This window comes from Heterocephalus glaber, unplaced genomic scaffold (genome assembly GCF_053883595.1).
Source record: "Heterocephalus glaber isolate CG9 unplaced genomic scaffold, H.glaber_assembly_v1.0 deba00000071, whole genome shotgun sequence".
NCBI lineage: Eukaryota > Metazoa > Chordata > Mammalia > Rodentia > Bathyergidae > Heterocephalus > Heterocephalus glaber.
In genome coordinates this window covers 23546198-23567413 of record NW_028258137.1, presented here as the reverse complement: position 1 = coordinate 23567413, position 21216 = coordinate 23546198, and the positions used below count along the sequence as shown (strand labels likewise).

Here is a 21216-nt window from a genome sequence, read left to right as displayed (position 1 = left end):
TTCCGCTACAGCCACAGACTGAATCAAAGTCATGCCTTTAATACATGGGATTTGGGGGGACATTTAAGTTCTAAATTATTGCAGAGTTAGTTGTTGTTATTTTCATTTTAGAAGTGGAAGGAAAGACCCAATAAAAAGAAGTCATTTGTCCAAGAACACAAATACAATTTAGGGGAAGTCTGGATGAGAACCCACAAGGTCAGGTGTGCAAAGCTCTTTGCAAGAGCCTTCCTCATAGGTTATCTATATCAGATAAGGCAACTACCTTCTGACTCCCAATCCAGAATTCTTCAGGCTACACTACAATTCTACTTGATTAGCAGAACAAGATGGAAGTATTCATTAGGTACACTAATCAGTAGATTCCCAGCTCATGTCCAATTCTAATATTTATTGGTAAAATGGAAGGTTGAATATTCTAGCAAAACTGTTAGTAAAAAGTATCCAGTTCTGGCTATGTATCAAGCACCAACTAACCTTCATCAAACTTCTATGATCTATAATGGACTTTCAGATTTTTAGATGGAGATATTAGCTATCAGGTATCAGCCAGCCTCTTACAGGTAGTAAGAACAGATGTGGAATTGGAATTCACAGTTGAGAATAAAAGTGAAATGTGAAATTATTACACTTTATGAATATCAATAGTCTACTTTCTCTGAGAGAGAAAACACACTGAAATCACTTATTTCTGGTCAATACTTCGTATTTTTCCAACTTTCTATACAGGAGCTTACTACACAATGTAAATTTCATTAAATAGTTTTCTGAACAGAAAGTAAAAAGGGTACTGTGGAGGAGTTGAAATTCAATCATTCAACTTTTTATTGAATATATATATTCAACCTCATAAGATAGATAATGTAATAGATACAATTCTATGGCTCAGGGAACTCAAATTAATGAGTACAGCCTTACTGAAATATGATATCTGTCAGGTGTAAAAATGAACATACTGTAGCAGACGTAGAAACAGAGGGAAGCAGGGATTTCCAATGCCCCGAAGGCATCTGAAATGGCCTCACAGAGAAAATGGCCTTTTTTCTACATCTTAATTTTGGAGTGGCCAGAACTTATTTCAAGGGTATCCTTGTTAGCAACCCAACATATGCAAAATCATGGCATACAAAAGTGGTATGTTTGTGGAAGGGTAAAAATAGTCCATGGCCACAACAGAGGGTTCATGAAGGGCATCTGTGAAGCTGAAAGAAAACTTAAGACCTTTATCAATAACATACTTACTTTTGAGTTAAAAATAATTCCCACTGAAAACTCATAAGTGAGATGCTTTCTCCCCTTTCCACCTGCTGTGGAACAGCAGGAAGAAACCACAGGAAATACGCTGTGAATTTTGCATGCATAGGTTAACATTACTCTACATTCTGAGAGCTGCTAATATGGAAACATTTAAGAATGTCTTAAAAGATTTTTTAAATTTATTTTTCATATATAAGGGATTAACATTTCCTTTTTTCTTTGCTTTCTGCTGCTACTCTGTCAGTATTTACTGAGCTCACTTGCAGGTTTGAAGAATCAGTTTACATATGCTCAGGAAAGAATACAAAAAACCAGAAAGTTCTAAGTGAGAACATAATAAAATCCCACCTTGCCCTAGAAGTTGAGGAAGTCTGTAGCTTGTGAAGGGCTGAGATTCCTAGTGCCAGAAGAGATCACATCATCTGTACCCTTGTCCTGGGGCCACCCTTGACTCACCTTATGCCTGAAATATGCCTAAAATGTAATAAAACATTTGCTCTTACCTGTGGGTTCCCCAATGTGTCCACAGCTGCATTAGAGCAATTTAGTATAACTCACATTTTTCCTTCCAACCTAAAATAATTTGCTTTGGTATCAGAAAAATTAAGGTTTTAATCATAGCTTTCCCATATTTTTTTACAACTGAGTGAACTCAAGAAGGCTGATTAACCATTGTGGACTGTAATTTCATTATCTACCACAAATTAGAATATTAGTATATTTCTTGCAAGATTGCTGTGAAGACCAGCTGATAGATGTGAAGTGTCTAATACAGTACAAGTCAAGAATAAGGTTTTCGATTAATAGTAATTATGATGAGAATATACTGATGGTAATAAGGGGGAAGGAGGGGGGAACAAGAGAGATAAAAAAGAAAAGTAGAAAAAAGATGACTGTTTTACAAAGCAATGCTAGCAGGTGAACTTACACTTTGATTAATCATTGCATAAATGATTTTATGGCTTGGTTTTAGAATGTGATTAACCCCCAAGAGTCTTGCCCTGAAACCAGGATATGGTATATTCCTCTTCCCCCTTCCCCTTGCCAAAGTCCATCTCTTTCTTAGGAGTCAGATCTCAATTCCTGGGCCCACAAAAACTATTTGTAACATGTATCTCCTTTTCTCAAAGGGGTCTGAAAAGCAAAAATCATTTACAAAACTACTTTTATACATTAGCTATTGGTCTGGGTCTGTCTTAGAAATGAACTAATTGTTACAACAAATCTGTGATTTACCCAACATATGTGCAAAGCAAAGTAATTCTTTGGTGAGAGATCTACACTGAGGAAATTAACATTTTTCATTTTATTGACCTTTGTTTTTTTCTTTTCTGTACATTTCCTATTCATAATGTTTTAGATCTCTTTTGGTAGTGAGGGATATTTCTTTTCAGAAATATTTTATATGTAGGTATATGTGTATACAAATATGTCGGTTTTTTGCTATATGTGTTGCAAATACTTTTCATCATTTTTGATAAATTTGAAGTGGAAGAAGATTAAGAACTTTCTAAAAATCACAGAATTGATAAGCAAGGTAGGGTGAGGAGTTTACAAAGAGAAGTACAGGCACATGAATAGGACCCAAATGCATGGCCCTTCTGAAATCCTTTGACTGCTCTTGGGCAGTCTGTTCTTAATGCACTTGAAGTCTCCATATAGTATTCTCTCAGACAGCATTGGGAACCAGAGTCAAGTCATCCCTCTTGAATGAAAGAAATAAACAGTAATGTAACAGGCATTTAGCTAAGAGATATGTACAAGAACATAATGGAACTGAAAATCTGTACAATACTTTGAGGTATTGCTTCTGTTAATAACTGAAATCCAGTTAAACACAGTAGTGTTCTCTGTGGGTATACTAATTTTTGAAGTGTGAAATGAGGTAGTAATAACAACTTTACTCAAACACCAAAAAGTTTACGAAGTTTGTTTGAAATTGTCTTCCGTAGTTTTATTTTTAAATTTTATTTACTTTAGATTGTTAATGATTTTTCTTTTTGGAAATTTTAGAAAGCAGATAAAATACAACTGTAAAAATACTTGTAATATCAACACCCAGAGGCAACCATTGTAAACCTTGTTTACATTTAGGATGTATCTTTTTCCTTTTCATTTATAGTAAGTAAAGTACAATTCATAAAGACCAGCTGCATTAAGTAGAAAACCATAACACTACTGAGGACTCCCTATACTTTCATGGCCACAGCTAATGGGGCAGGCATGATGGGAGAACGGGGATTACTTCATCCAGAACAGCACACCACCCAGACTAACACAGCTCAGTTTATTGTTCCCTTTCGAATCACTTCAACTGTTACAGAAATTTCTCTGCCCCAAAGTTCCATTTCAATATATTACATAATTGTCTGCTTGCTGAAGGAGCTTTCCTTTTCTAGCAATCCCAATCTGTAGATGGCTTTGGAGAGGTCCCAGGGTAATATAAGCAGACATGATGACAATTAATAACTCACCAGAGTTGAACTGACCAGAGATGACTAGTCTGGAAGCTACTTACTGACATGATCCATCCATGGGCCAATAGTGAAGAAAATAATCTTAAGCCAATGAAGACCATGTGAAATAGCTCCTCAGTATTGGGAGATGGGAGAAGAATCCACTCAGGAAAGAAGAGAGATGCCAAATAATTGGATTCTTTTCTGTTGTGATAGCCACATTTCCTTAATAATTTGTCACAAACATTCCATCACTAATGCATTTGTTCAGGCAGAGTGTGTTGCTCTCAGCAACCCTACATAAATCTCTGAGCTCTTTAGACAATACATTAAAAAGGAAATCACACTGGGTGTTATACACACAGTAATCTCAATACTCTAGGAGACTGAGGCAGAAAGATCACAAGTTTGAGCTGATCCTTGGCAACTTAACAACTCAGTAAAAACACTGCCACTTTATTGTCATTAATAGATTTAGATCTGACCTACTGTTCTGGACAATTTCTGCCAACTCACCCTCTCCTGCTTCTCAACCAAACCTGAGATTGGATAGGGTGATACACCTCATCCTAACTTACAAATACAGTGTTTGAAGTCAGTGATGGTGAAACTTTCTGAGATCAACTGCCCAAACTGTAACCCAAAACCCACTTGCTTATCCCAAAGTGCCAACAGTACAATAAACCTGAATACTGAAGTTTTAGTTTAGGAAAAAAACTCATACATTAACATCTTTTGTTTTCAAAGAAAATCATAATATAACACATGTCCATAGGTTCCTCACCTACACTCTCCTGTTGGTGCATCAAGCGTTTGCGGGGTATGCGTAGGGGAAAAGATACTATATAAACATACCTATGTTTATATACATATATACACATACATTATACCATGTATATACTCACATATACACATTATAATATGTATATACTCACATATATGTTTGAGAGAGACAGATTCCTTGTTCTTCTGCCTAAAGGACAAGTGATAACACTATTAATAGTCTGTAATCCTTTAAGTAGATAGGGCACATTAATCTACACATTAATCTTAATAAGGTTATTATTTATGGGTGAAAAATTTGTTTCTCACAAATTGTTAACAAGCGCTAACCATCCAAGGATAAGCTGCATAAAAGACTGAGAGTTTATTCTTCAAGGAACAGAGAAATTAAAGAGATAGACTTCTTTGTTAAATTATGGAGTGTTCATATCCAGTGTCAGTTTTCTTAGACCTGAAGTTTATTTCATTTTTACTTCTCAGAGGAGGTAAATGAACATTAGGATTTATCTCAAGTTCATGGTGCAGTTAAAAAGTAGGTTTTGAAAGCTGTGTTAGATTTCTGTTATTTGTTTGCATGGAAATGAATGAAGTTCAGGGTACCCAGATGGTATTGAAAAAGTGTGCTAAAGGTGGGAAGTATCACAATTGGGTAACACTAGTAGGAAATAGAAATATAAAATTGAAATGAAGTAAAAAGAAGCTGAGGAAAAGCAGCAGCATGAGAAAGAAAAATAAAATATTGCAAACAGGCCCAATTATTTTTATTTGTATTATTTGTCTACAGCAAAATACCATAACATACACAACCAAGATAAGAATGCACAGAGCAAGGCGTTGTATAATTTAAATATTTTGCTGTACTTTTTAAAGGACCAAACTGAGACACTAATGCAATTGTATTTAAACTTACAATATTCTTATGTAAAATTTAGGGCTCTAACCCCTTCTTTCTGAGAGGGACACAGAGACAGAGACAGAGAGACTGAGAAATTTACACACTTGGAAATAAAATACTCTTCTTGGGCAGAGGAATGTCTCAGTCTTTTAACATATGTGGATCAGTAATGAGATCTTTCAGGAGTGAAGACAGCACTCTTCTGGGGAAAAAATATCCAGGTTTTAGGTTTGCTGCACAACTTTGGGGCATTAGCTAACTTATTTACAAAATAAATATTGGAGTGGTAAGAAATGTTTATAGCTTCACCCAGGATTCTTCACTATTCCTCTTACCTTTGCCTCCTGCCTGCTAATTTGCAACCAAAAAAATCTCCATTTTATTTTCATAAGACAGAGTGTTAGAGGTAACCTGACTTTGAGTACCAATGGTCTTTTTTCCCTTGTCTCATCTGTAACTTTTTCTCTGACGTGGTTCTCACGAGGAATAACAGGAGGTCAATGTCAGCCTTTCTTCAGATGTGGGGTCAAGACTACTGATTTTAGCTATTTATGAATAGACTTGCTTTCTCTTGAGCCACCATGTTGCCATCTATAAATTTAGGAACTTAGATTAATCTATACAAGTATCTGCAGCTTCACATACAGCTTTATGGACAAGAGTAATTTTCTCTTGATTTTGCCTTCTATTTTCTCAGATTTTATCTCATCTGATGTGTGACCAATTCCTCCACACTTCTGACCCACTAATTCTGTGTTAGTTACTTTTCTCTTGTTGCTGAGACAAAATATGCAACACCCAAAGTTAAAAGGGAAAGAGTTTATTTAACTCACAGTTTGTAGAGGTTTCAGTCCATAATTGGCTGGCTCCACAGCAGAGTGGAACATGGCAGAGGGATGTCACAGAGGAGAAACAATTCATGGTGCCCACATGGAAGCAAAAGTAATAAGGGAACCTTAACAGTGTCTTTCTGCCCCTTTTATCCAGACCATAGGGATTCGGGCAGTGCCAAACCAATCAGTGTATTGGTTTAGTAATCACAAGCCCTTAACCCCAGCATCACACACTCTAGATTGAGGCACCTTTGAAAAAGCCACCTATGACCACATGAGGCTTTGAGGGGACATCTAGACAGAAACTATAATAAATCCCAACCATTCCACTTCCTGTTTCCCCATACATCCTCCCTATCACACTCACTCCAAGACAGGGTGATCGAAGATGAAACCCCTAATAAATAACTAGAAGTTAGTTCTTAGATGAAGGAAGTCTACAGTCTATGAAAAAATGGTAGAACCATTATGGCTTAATTATCTTAAAGGAGAAAATATATTATGAACGTGAACAATGAACTTCTACATGTCAGAACATCAAGAACCAACTACCAGGGAATGTTCTATAGGCATAACTGAAGTTTCAACTGAAGTATAAAACTAAATATACTTTAACGTACACTTTAAACAGTTCTTCACATATTCAACAAGTCTATACTAAATACCTACTCTGTGCCAGACAATACATACGTACACGTGTCTATCAATCTTTTAATCTATGTAGAAATGAAAACATACAGTTTTAATCAGATGCATGTTGGACTTTAAATCCTGTAACATGGTTTCCAATTTACATTTTAATATATCATGGTCCTTGCATTTGATCATTTTAACTCATCTGATTTTATATATTCTACCTACCAAGTATTATGGTAGGTAATGCAGAATATAGCAATGAGCGAAAGAAAAAGAGAACAGATTAATCACAGAAGGAGGTATTTAAAGAATACCTTTTTGTGAAGGAGGTATTTTAAAAAATCAGTTAAAGAATAAAGAGGAGATAGGAAGAGTGAGAAGAATGTAAGTAATGACGTATGTTAGAGCATGAATGAGTGTATGCAATATGAGATTAATTATGAATGGATCACTATGCAGTGTTGTGGGAGTTAAGAGAATACCTTGTAACCATAAGTACAAAGTCATTAGACAGGTGAGATATTCCATAAAATTAAAGGTACTGAATTGAAAGATACAGGCCCATAGTGAAATTAAGAGACATGAGGTTAATCAAAGAACTTACAATTAAGATTTTCTCATAACTAAGTGGAATTCTGGCTACTTAGAAGAAAATTCTTAAAATATGTGTATGAGATGTTATTTGGAGAACCATTATTGTGAAAACAGTTCATATTAAAATGAGTTCAGAATTATATTCATAATGCATTTAAGACTTCAAGTTCTCTTTTCATTATATTAGCACTTGCATTGATATTGTAAAAATAACAGTAATACTGCTGGGGCCTTACCACAAGGCAGTGACATCAAACTATGTTAGTGGTTATTACATTCTTTATTGCTATGCATTTACAGTTTAACAAGCCAAAGTCATTTAAGAATAGCACTTGACATAGTCCTGATTTAGTACATTGTGGGACATATGAAACACTTCTGCTGCATCGAGAAGTATGATGTTTCCCCAAGGAAAACTCTTGTGCAATAGCCTTGAGCTGAACTAGCTGCCTTTGTTGTGGATCACTGTTTTTACTTGAAAAAATGATGAACAAAATTTGAAATTCGATAAACTGTGCTCCCTGCAACACCTCCCCCCAGCCTTTTTCATAAATTTCAATTTCAGAAGTCTCCTGACTCATCCTGACATGTAAATATTGTCTGCAATTACTCAAAGAATTTGATGAAAGCTGGCGGCGGGCTCAGTTACAGTTTTTGAGAGCTTCCCCTTTTGTCAGAAATGGCGTTACCTTTAGGCACTGATATGTGACAATATACCTGAGATATTTTCAACCAGGAAACTCACCTTAGTCTAAGTGTTCAGTGATTTTATTGGGGATTGATCACGAAGACATGGCTGGCTAACATCAAGCTGCAGCTTCTCTAAAGGTCAAGATGATATGGCATGACCCAAAGGGCTCTGAATTACATTAGCGGTGAGGCAAAAGCCCTCCTCCTAAATCATGTTATTTTCCGGCACAGCGATGGCAGACCTTGTACAGCCTGAGTGCCAAACTGCAACGCAAAACCCACTTATTTATCGAAAAGTGCCAACTTTCCAATTAAATCTGAATACCGAGGTTTTATCTTAGAAGAAACAATTCATACATTAACTTACTCTTTTGTCTTCAAAGTGAAACGCGATTATACACTTGCTGATCTAGCATCAGGCTCTAAGGTTAACAAACTCCTGTGAGTCTAACATTCCAAGGATTTAGAGATTAAGTCAAAGATACTGAAAACATAGGTCAGACCTCTTTTGGAACGAGGTTAAAATTTTTTACTATACACAAATTATGGTTAATCAGATTTGGAAGTTTGGCAGATGTTCTCTCCAAAAGGAATAAGATATTCTTGTGACTTCAAGGTAAATAATAGAAAGTATGAAATACTAATGGAAAAAGTTCAACATTGACGTAATCATCAGAATTTAGAAAATGTGCTTCCAGTACTAAGAGTTTAAGAGCTTCTCATTATTTAAACACTTTTTGTGGAAAGATCAGTGATAATATTAACACACATGATCTTCAAACTTATTTTCAAATGAAAAGTGACATCACACATAAGATGTGTTTAATTCAAAGAACCAATATTTCCCAGACGACTAATACATGCTGTTACAAAACCATGCAATAGTAAAAGACTCATTCAAAGTGAAAGATAGACTAACAGACTTTTTTTTTTTAGACTAACAGATTTTAAGGAAACAAATTTAAAATTTTTCAGATTCTAACTTACAGTTAACGTTTAAGAAACTATCACTTATCAAGTTTTGATATAGTATCAAAGAATACCCAAAGTTATCTAACAAGTCTATTAAAATGCTTCTTGTTTTTTCAATACTTATCCATGTAGGCTGGATTCTGTTTACACACTTTAATCAAAATAATGTCTACCAGACTGAGTGCAAAATAGAAATGATATTCTTTTTCTATTTTATTAAGCTGAATATTAAAGATATTAATTGTGAAATGTATAAACATATTGCTCTTATCAGTAATTATGTTTTTGTGTAACAATTATATTTATTAAATATCTCATTGACATTAACATGCACTTAAAATATAACTTTTTGAATAATTCTGTAAACACATTTTTAATTTATCAGTTTTAATTTCTCATAATAAATACAGATGGATGCAGCACAAATTTTTTTTTTTTTTTGTACCAGGGATCAAACTTGGGTCCTTAGTTTGCGAGGCAGGCGGTGGAACCACTGAGCTAAATCCCCGGCCCTACAGCACATATTTTTAAAACCTATTAGTGGGCCCAATAATTTTAAGAGTATAAAGAGGTCCTGAGGCCAAAAAGGTTGATAGTCATTTAAGCAAAATTTTTCAAAAGGGATCTTATAACCTAGTCACTATGATATGTCTCTAGGCAACCAACTGGTTTGCAAATAAGGCTTTGCTGTAACACAAATATGCTCGATTTTTTACATATTCTTTATGCCTACTTCCAGCCACAATGGTAGAGTTGAAAAGTTGCAGCAAACTTAAGCAGATAGGACACACTGAATACACATACACTCCCTCTGTTATTCTATGACAAAGTCTACGGAATTTTACTATCTAGGCGTCTATTTTTTAAAAAGAAGTTAACCATCTCTTGAATTGCTGAGTCATAAAATCAGTTTAAAGGTATGAACCAGCATTCTTAAAACATGATAAAAAGAAAAAAAGAAATGAAACAAGAGAAACAAGAAAAAATAGAATGCATTGCATATTAGTACCTATTATTTTTTAAAATCATTTGTTTTTGGTGCGTGTGTGACTGTATCTATATTGAGTTTGTAAGTAAAATATTTTTAAAGTAACTCATCAACAAAAAAAATTGAAATATGTAATGTGGAAGCAATTAAGAGTCTCAGATGCATTTTTTTTTGGAAAATCTGTTGGTGTTTTCAGTACTGGCTATTGAATCCAGCTCCTTTACACCAAGGTATACCTCCAGCCATTTTTTATTCTTTTTATTTTTAGGCAGGGTCATGCTATCCTGCCCCGATGGGCTTGAATTTGTGACCCTCGTAATAGAAAAGCCTTTACAAGTGTAAACACAAGCCTAATCACTGTACTCACAATGCTTCAGAACCCTCCAAAACATATCTTTAAGCTTTAATTTTACAAGGGGTGGGGGTACCTGCATTTGGGTAAACTGTATCCTACATTTGGATGAGCCTCACCCTAGCAAAAGCACCCTTGTGGCCACCATACCTCCCTTTCCAGGTCATATCAGAGATGTACTGTAAACATTCTAAAGTCTCTTAAGTTCTTCAGATCAGTAGTTAGTATATAAACCCAAAATAAACAAATTAATGCATTTACATTAGTCTTACTGAAGATATTCAAAGATATTTATGGCAAAACAACTTCAACAATTCACAACTTCACAAGTTTTATAGAATATAAATTACCCCTAACTGTACAGATTTGGTTAAGCTTATAAGTCTCTTATTTTAAGAACTCTAAGTCAATGTCATTTCTCTACACGTCATTATAAAGTTTGTTTTTTAACCAGAAATTGGCTATATGTGGTATATTATGTTCTTATTGTTAGTAAACAAATAACTTCGATAATGGTTACCTTTAAAATTATTCACTGATGTTTAAGTAGAATTCTTCAGGTACATACTTTATAAGGACTGAAAGGGTCGCCGAAGAAGGGGGGCACACACGGACGTTCAAGCAAGCTTTATTGGGGCGACAGTCTGCAGCCTGCCGGGCTGACTCACAGAGTGGAGACCAGCAACTGCATGGGTTGAGCTGGAAGCTTATATAGGGATCTTGCAGGTGGGAGAGCACTAGGCCATTGGTGGGGCTGGGTGATTGGGGCTGGGGTATGTAGCAACAGGTTTCGGTCAGGGGGATGGAGTCACTGCTTTCGGGAAGCCTCTATCTTACTGGAACATCTGACCACGAAACCGGCGGGGCAGAAAGACCTTAACTAGGCAGGGAGTCACTAACAAAGGGAGGTCATGCCTTAGTTATGCGGAAGTTCCCTGTTCCCTGTGGCCGGAGTGGGGCAGGGGGAAAACTCTGTGGGGGATCTGAAATACCTAACATCCCAGCCTTCATTTTGTTATGGAATTGGGGCGGCGTTTTCTTCTTCCGTATCTGCTTCCTGCTGATCTGGGATGAAGTTTTTGGGGGCGTGGGGGCTGGCTGGGAAGTGGGCACAGGGCGGGAGCCTCTGCGATGCCCTAGTCGGCCACGCCTTTGCCGACGCTGTCATTCTTGGTGGACATGGAACTCCCAGAGGGCCAGTTCTTTAGGAGCCGCGACGATGTTCATGGTGGCCACATCTAGCACGGAGAGAGGAGTGGCGAGAGGAGGGTAAAAAGTCTGTGGACAACAGGACCACCGTGGGGGCTTGAAGTTGTGAGGGAAGAATTCAGTAAGTTATCAAAAGGGCACACAGAATTAATATCAAAACAAATAAGGCAGGGAAAGATATAGTCAATAAAGGGGCACGGTTACTCAGCCTCAGGTATGACAGCCTACTGTGAGGTTTTGGCCATGGGGAAAGGATGTTCTGCAATCCTGGTCAGTTTAAGCCGGGTGTGTGTGTGTGTGTGTGTAGTGTGTTCAGTGTTCTGGATTCAGATTAAGAAGCTGTGAGCTTTATATAGTGTGTAGCAGAGGGTTTGGTATACCTCAAGTACTAAATTAATTTCTTTAAACTGAAGAAAACAGCATCAGCACAAATAAATGATCCAGGATTTGTATATGCTTTTGCAATGTCTCTACAAAAGGTTGTGATTTCTTAGAAGAAAGCCCTTATTGCAGTCATGTTGAGAGACCCAGCGACAAATATGAAGTGATCAGATCCATTGAAAACAACATCAGAGACTATGGCTTCGGAGCTGCAACATCAGCAGGACAAAGACAGAATCACTTGGTTAGCATCTTTCCACCAAGGTAGAATTCTGAACAAAAGCATTTGAGAGTTCTAATTACTCAGTTTCCTACAGCAATTTCTTCTCTCTCCTCTGTTGAAATGCCAAGCTATTTACAAGGCTCCCAAAACATTTATAGGGCTACACATTGCATATAATATCTGCTACTGTTACAAGCTGCCCCTTGCCACAATAAGACACACAGTAATTTTCCTTGAAATTTTATCTCAGGAGAAAATACTCAGCATTTTCAAACTCAGAGGATTAATCTAGACTAAGACAATTCTATTGTACTATGTTGTGTTGCAAAGTATTGTATTCTCTCTGAAGTGATATGTGGATGCCCAAATTGTCATATGTGTTCAGTCAATGTACTGTCAGTGGAGTTATGATTACATCAGAGTTAAAAATCCCTTAATTATACAGACATGGTATACATATCTATTCTTCATCATATTTTCACCAGTGACTACCACTGATAACAAATCATAGCATCCTTTCTCTTGAGCCTTAACTAGAGACTCAGAGCATTCATTAATAGATGAATCCAGACAACTTCTACCCATCAATGAACACTAGCACACATAGAAACATACACATTCTATGCAAATCTATCCCTTGTGCAGATAAATGCAAGCCTATATTTTTAATATAGATTTCACCATATGATTTAGGCATCAAAAATGGGCTCTTCATAATTTCTAGCACATTTTCAGTTGTTAATGCAGATTTGGCCATTTATTATTCACCAAGCTGATGCTAAACCTAAGTTCATCTTACATGGAATCCTACCATCAAATATATTAGACACTGCCAATCGTATTCACCAACAATTATTATCTCCTTCATTGAAAAGAGAAACCTATTTGGTTCAGGAAAGTGACCTACTGGGCCCCAGTGCAGATTTTAACCTCTCCACTTATCTTTCTTAATAAGAAGGAACCCACGGGACATAGTCCTGATTTCTAAATCAGGTGGAGTTTCTGGAAAACCATCTTCGTTTTTTACAACAGGGAGACCAGTATCTAATATCACTATATCCCCTAAGTCCTTTTAGCTTTAAACATGAACTCTCACAGTCATATTATGACTATGAAACACAAATATGAGAAAAGACCACAAATATCAGAACTGCCAGCCCATACATCAATAACTCACTCAACTACTGTCAGCAATCATCTACCAGCAGGCTCCTTGCTAAGTCAGAAAAATATATCACTTTGTGTTTAAGCCACTTAAAGTAAAATTTACTATTATGTTGAAAATTCTAACTGAATCATACGGATTTACCTCTGGTTACTGTTAATGGTCACAATCATTTTGTTTACCATTTATACAGTTTGTCAGTCAATTCCTTTACATGTAGACAAAGAAAAAAATAAAGAAAAAATGAGTATCAAATCCACTAGAAAGTGAAGGTACATGAAGAGTAGTTAGGAAAATGCAGTTACTTACCATGAAACCTTAAAAGTGACTCTGGAAGCTGCAAATAATGAAGTGTGAGGCAAGAGATCTGCTTGCGCACAGCATCTGTGAGAAAGTGGGTGGGTTCACCCTGGCCATTTATCTTATCTGCCGGATTGAGTCTATGAAGTTGGGATGTTAACTGAGAAACCTGAGAAATGCCTTGTTTTATTCTCATAGTCAATTAGAGGGCTATAAACAAGCTGAATTTATCCATGAATTTAATATTCAAAATCTCTATCACTGCAGTCTCTGCTACAGATAAAATTCCACAGGCAATAAATCCAATCACTAATCTGCACTCTCACTACTTGCTTTGGAAATGTAGTATCTCTTTGCCTTAACATGTTTTCATTCTTACATTGTTCGAAATGATTTGATCTTGTGTTTGAAATATGACAAAACTACTTGACTCCTCTCTGATGTCCATTAGGGAAGAATATTAACTGCAAAGTACATTACATTATCAAACCTGGAGGTAGAATATATTGGAAAAGCATCAAAGCTCAAGTTGCTTTTTCTTATTGTTACTCACAATTGAACTCAGGGCCTTCTTTCTGAGCTACATCCTCAAATCTTTTTAGGTTTTTGTTTTGTTTTGTTTTGATTTGTTGTTGTTGTTTTGTTTTGGGTTTTGGTTTTTTGGGTTGTTTTTTTTTTTTTTTTTGAGACAGGGTCCTACTAAGTTGCTAAACTGGCCAGGCTGGGCTGGGAGTTGTGATCATCCTGCCTTGGCCTCCTGGAGTGTTGGGATTACAGGTGTATGGCACCCCTGCCTGCCTCAAGCATGCTGCCCATTAAGAAAGGAATCTCCTGGGCTGGGGATTTAGCTCAGTGGCACTATGCCCTGCCTCAAAGCACAAGGTCCTGAGTTTGATCCCTGGTACCAAAAAAAAAAAAAAAAGAAAGAAAGAAAGAAATGAATCTCCTGCTGGCTCCAGTTATCTAGACTTGGCCCTGTTAAGTTCACAAAGTAGAACAATCCATGTGAAAGCTGAATATCCTGCCATTAGGACCTGAATGTCTTAATGTTTTACAGAAGTTAAGATAATTTGCTCTAAAGAAACTGACAACACAGAACAGTATCAATCAATCCCATCACATCTTCTTTTTGAGGAAATGAAATGAGAATCATACAGAAAGATACAGATGGTCCACAGAACCTGGGAGACATAATGGTTGAACGAAGTAAGCAAAAGCCTAACAGTAGAACCCATAAATATGCCAGAACCGTAAGACAGTCGTGACAGAGAAAGTCAAATAACAAAATTACATGTACTACATGGCTTTCCCATCGCTGGGATAAATTACCCAACACCTACATCTTAAAGGAAGAGAAGCTTAATTTGGCTCAGTTTCAGAAGGCTCCAAGGCAGAAACATGGCGGAAGCGCTTGGTGAGGCATCAGCTGAGTTCTCTCAGCCCCCCGGGAAGCAGAGCTGGGGACAGTACCAGCCCGACGCTGAACTGAACAGTCCCTAGGATGAGCCCGCGTGGAAGGGCTTAAGAAGCTGGAGTCTAACAGCCACAGGCAACCGAAGGAGAAAAACATGTCCCTATGAAGCCGAATGGCATTTCTTAAAGTACTCACCAACTTCCTCTTTCTCCCCTTTCGCTCCATGTGTACTGCAAGCCTATTGGTTGCTGCCACCCACATGGAGGAGGGTCTTCGGCCCTCAGTTTGCTGGTTTTCATGCCAATCATCTCTGGAACGCCCACCGACACAGCGCTAAGTGTGCTTTACTAATCAGCTAGGCCTTTCCTAATCCAGTCAAATTGAAAATCACAATTAACAGTCACACTATGTTAATCATATTAGTTAATAATAATGATATTGGTAGTAACAACTGAGAAAATTTTACAATAGAATGCCAGATCCTTTCGCAAACACTTATTAATTTAGCTAATCTATTTCAGAGAAGCTATGAAGCTTGCAGTCTTACTTCATCATTCCAAGTATACATACAGTGATATGGCAGTACACACAGGAACGCAGGGAAACTGGATGTGGTGGCACACACCTGTAATCCCAGCGCTCTGAAAAGCTGAGGCAGGAGGATCGCAAGTTCGAGCTCAGCAGGCACAACTCACAGAATTAGGCCCTATCTCAAAAAAAAAAAAGAAGAAAAAGAAAAACTGGGTAGCACAGCGGGGAGATCTTGGGTTCAATCTCCAATGCTGCTAAAACAGCGACAATCTAGGCAAAGTGGTACATTCCCGTAATCCCACAGCTAAGGAGGCTGAGGCAGGAGGATAACTGAATTCTAGGCTAGCCTGGGGTATACACTGAGTTTAAGGCCAGCCTGAACTACATAGTGAGACTGTCTCAGAAAAGAAAATTAAATAAATAAAACTAAAATATAAAACAAGAACAACAACTGAAAACAACAAAGAATGAGTGCATAGAAGAGCCTACCCTGGGTCACAAGTAGTCCATCTCCAGAGTCCCTCCTCTTGCCCATGCCGCAGCATTGCCTCCTGCCATGAATTTGGACATGTTCTGCTAGAGCCCTCAAGACCAAACATTTCCTTGTGCTCTTCACTTATACTCACAATAGCTATAGTTCCCTTCCTCTGACCTTTGCAACCTGAAAGAGAACAACACATTGATGAGACTTTAGACCAAGTTCCGTGGGTGATAAGAGTTTGTAGCATGGAAAAAAATCACTTAAATTATCTGACCCTTGACTTCTCTCCAGTAAGCTAAGAAAAGCATCAACCAGTTCATTGAACTGGTGTGCAGAAAATATGGTTGGATATAGTTCCTACCCTGTGTAACACAGGACTTGGCACTGCTCTTTAATAAAGTACCCTCTTTGAACCAAGAGAACTCAAAATGCTGAAGAAATAGTAACACATGCTAGCTGAGATCTTTCTATGAAGATGAATTCTTCTATTTTTTTCTCTATTACATATCAGCTAAATGGCACTGGGGATTACTTCACATGCTATGTGAATGAAATTTTCACTCAAAGGAAAAATGGGAAGTAGTGATACGTTCAAAATATTTGAGGTTTCGTGGTTTTTGTTTTGTTTTGTTTTGTTTTATTTTGGGGGGTTGTACATTAGCTGCATGGTATCAATATCACTTTTTTCCTGTAGAGACACATCTTACAAATCACTCCTCAGTTTTGAACAAATATTGTACTGAGCAATGCTGCTGGGAAGAATCTTGCCTCAAGGGACTCCTTATTGTCAAGTGGCTTTCCAAGTAGCTGAAATAATATTATTTTGTTCAACTAATATCACCTCTAGCAGCATGCTGTTAAAAATAGAAGCAGTAGAAAACATTGTTTCCTTCTTTAAATTTCATAAGATTCCTCATGTACATGTGTTCATCCACACCCTTTATGCAAGTCAGAAGCATAAGCCCATGGTTCTGAATTATTTTTAAAATTTTCATCCCTCTTACTAACAATTTATTTTCATAACAATAAAAAAGTGACAGAAAATTGTGTGTGTGTGTGTGTGTGTGTGTGTGTGTCCAGGCATGCACTTGGGCTATTTCAAATCATCAGCATTAAAAGTAAGCCTAGGTCCAAGATTTAGCTCATTGGCACTGGGCCTACTTCGCAAGCACAAGATCCCAAGTTCAATCCCCGGTACCAAAATAAAAAAAAAAAATGTAAGCCTAAATAAGAGTGGTAGAACTCAAGACTTTTCATGAGAACGTAACAGACACTTCTATTTTCCTTTTATTTCTTTTTGAACATCTGTATCTAGCCAGAAAACAGGGTTCAGTGCAATAAGTTATTTAATTCACAGCAATCCTGGGAGGAAACATTTTAACTTAATTTTTAAAATAAGAAAATTTTTGGAGAATGTTACTCTGAAGCCATATGGGTGGTAAATAATCATAATTAGAATTTGAATTCAGGGCTATATTATTCATATTTCTTTTTTTAGTATTATTATTTATTTATAAATTCATGCATTCAAGTAACACATTATATAAGCAAACAGAAGATTGTGTTTTGTTCTTTCGTTTTGTTTTGTTTGTGGTACTGGAAAATAAATCCAGGACCTTCCTACTGACTTACATCACCAGTTCATTTTTTATTTTTTTTATTTTGAGACAGGGTCATCTTACCAAGTCTCTAAATTGCTCAGGCTATGTTTGAACTTGAAATGATCCTGCATCAACTTCTCAGAATGCTGAGATTACAGGTGTGTGTCAACCTGCCTGATTTTTATTTAAAATTCAATTTAACTCCAATCATTCCTAACTCTTAAGAGTGGAATAGTCCATGTTGTTAAAAAATATATAGCATGCAATGCTGTACTCTTTATTTCCCTTGAAGAGAATTAGAGATGAATATAGAAAATTAGATGTCATTGTTATCTTTTTTTCTTTCTGTAGTGCTAAGAGATAACACCAAAAAAAGAGGACCATTATTTTTAATCAGAGTTTCTTATTATCTCTTGGAATTTGCATAGGCAGATACAATGTTGATTATGTACCTAAATTTATTACCAAATAAATTAAAAGGGACTAACTTTCCAATAAATGCTCTCAGTCAGCTCTGGCTGCTCTGACAAAATACCATAGAACTGGCTGGTTTGTAGTCAGTAGAAATTTATTTTCTCACATTTCTGGAGCTGGAAATCTGAAGTCAGGGTGCTAGCTCAAATGGCTGGGCTCTGGTGAGGGCCCATTTCCTGATGCAGATGGCCTTTGACCCATTGTACCTGTACGTGGGCTTTCCTAGGGGGATGTGCATGGAAAGGAAGAAAGATAATGCTCAAGTCTCTTCTTATAAGAGCACTAATAACACCCGAAAACCCAACCCTCGTGACCTCATCTAAATAAAATTACCTCCCAAAAGTCTCACCCTAGACATCATCATATTGAGGGTGAAGAGTTTTAGTATTTGATTTTGGGAAGGGACAATGCAGTCCACAGCACTGGAAGAATGAAGAGGAAAGAAAAAATCAAGTCATAAGATTATAGAAAAATTGAGAAGCAAACAAGTTAATAGGGGTGTGAAATCTATTTTTTTAAATGAAAGGAGAAAATTTAGAAAATCCTCCTAACCAAAGTGAGCAAAAGTCCACTAAAAGTTATGATTCAGTTTAGGTGCCTTTTTTCTAATGGTGAGTATATAATACAATCCTCCTCTGCACCTCAAACTCTATGCTTGACAACATTAAGAGATTTATTGTAGGGAACGGGAAGGGGATGTTACCAGAACCTCTGCAGTGAGTCCTGGTCTCCTGTGAGCCACAGCAGCACATGGCGAATTACAGGAAAGGTAGAAAAAATGCGACTGAGAAGAAGCTGAGCTTTGGATCTGATCAGTGCTGCTCAGGGCAGCAAAGACAAAAGCCCCCAGTTTAGTGCACCTTTTATTCAGTACATCAGGAGAAACAAAGGTAACAAATGGCTTGCAGAGAGTTCAGTACATCCGCATAAACAAGATGGTAAAGGTCCAAGAACAATGAAGAAATGAGTGGATGTTTTGTTCCTCCCAGGATGTTTTCAGCTCCCAGGATATTTCTTGTCCTGGAGAATCACAGCATCACCGGATCATTGAGGTCTCAGTTGTGACCAGAGGCCAAAATGCAATTATGTCTCAGAATTCCATAGCTGGGCTGTAGGCAGGAGAACTAGGCTAACCATATGATTTTTCCCTAAAATTATGTAGCATTGCTCCCGACAATTTATAGGGAAAAGAATTGGTTGTTGGCAATATCTAACTATGGAGAAAACAAAAGAAGCCATGTATTAATGTACTAGAAATAGGAGCTCAGGAACAAAACAAACACTACAATATATACTACTCACCCCAAAACACACACATACATACACCTCTTTCCTAAATTCTGTGTCTCTGAATAGTCAATAAGTACAGATTAGAGTTTATACAGCGTGTTCCATGATATATATTTGGCTTTCAAATTTCATGGTATTTAGTTGATATTTGGGTTTAACAGATATCCATTGAATATACACATACTGGTTCTCTAGCACTATCTGTTACTCTGAGTGGGTAACAACCAAACTGAACTATGTACCATTTAAGCCTGTGACTCTTTCAGCAATATAAGGACAAGGAAGTTTATAAGGGCAGCATAGCAGACAAATGAGGTTCTTAGGCCTTCCATAACGAAGTACAGTCATAGTGTCCTGTACAGTGTTTCAGTCTACAGTAGACAGTATATATACCTTCTATCTTAGGTATTTGGTAGATTATACTATCTAGGTTTGTCTAAGTGTAATTAATAATGTGCACAAAATTGTGACATCACCTAAACATATCCTGCTGTTACATGGCATCAACTACACCACAAATAGTTTAGCTTAAATAATAGTAGGCTACAGTCTCACACTTCTAGAATGAACATACAGAAAACCAAGGTTAACAAAGTTTTTTCCTTTAGAAAGCTATGAGGGAAAAAGTTGTTCCAAGTATTGTGCCATGGTTTATAGATGGCTGTCTTTCTTTTGTGTCTGCTAACATCATCTTCTCTCTATAAATGTCTATCACTGTACCTAAATATCCCCTTAATGAGAAGTCTAATCCTTATAACTACATGATATTTTTAATTGACTACGCTAATGAATCTTCAAACAAAGTCACACTCTGAAGAACTGTGACTTAGGACTTCAATGTATCTTTTGTGAGGCTATATTTCAACTATAATAATAGGTAATAAATATAACTTCAGAAAATCACTAGATATTGTGAAACCCAATTTATTTAGTTCAGACATCCCTTGGATGCAAGGAATATGGAAAAGAATTGGCTTGTAGTCAGGTATTAGTGAGGATAAGAATAATTTCTTTACTCACAACATAAAGAAATTATTTTTTCTGAAATTCATCTATTTTTTCTTTTGTAGTATTTGGAGTTGAACCATAGCCTCACATGTGCTATATCCCCAAACTTTTTCAATTTTATCATTTTGTGTTAGAGTCTTGGTAAATTGCCCAGCCTCCTTAGTAGATGAGATTATTGGAATGCTCCACAATGCCCAGTGGAATTCATCTTTTTAACACAGCAAAATTATTACATATATGACTGACTTTCAAATTTATTTCAATAGCATTAGGATAATTTCATAATCTCCTAATTGGGGTATAAGAAAAGCAAAAATGCTGAAGTGCCAGGAATGTGGGCTGTCTGCTGAGGCACTTTGCAGGCAATGAAAGGAGCCAACACAAATGAGAGGCCCTGTGGTTTGCAAGGCCACAGAGCAGGGCTGCTCGAGCACTTTGAGACTCATATCTTAGCAAAGCTTGACTAGGATGCTGGATATAGAGCCATGGAATTTAATGTGCTGTGCCCTGCTGGATTTTGGTCTTGGTTTGGTCTGATTTCTTTCTACTACCTTAATCTTCTCCTTTGAAATGGAAATGTCTACTCTGTGCCATGTTATCTTGGTTGTAGGTTTACTTGTTTATTCTTTTATTTTAACTGAGATTTGTCTTGAGTCTCTAAGTAGGCTTTGCAATTGGACTTT

General features: G+C 36.9%; 1 long non-coding RNA gene across 1 annotated transcript; it reads right to left on the bottom strand.

Annotated features, from left to right (window-relative positions):
- Positions 1 to 854: 854 nt before the first annotated feature.
- On the bottom strand, positions 855 to 15341 carry LOC110348790 (uncharacterized). The gene is made up of 3 exons (XR_015448994.1): positions 15075 to 15341; positions 10977 to 11694; positions 855 to 4686 (listed from the first exon to the last, which is right to left on the bottom strand). It is a non-coding gene; the product is annotated as an uncharacterized LOC110348790 (long non-coding RNA).
- Positions 15342 to 21216: the final 5875 nt, after the last annotated feature.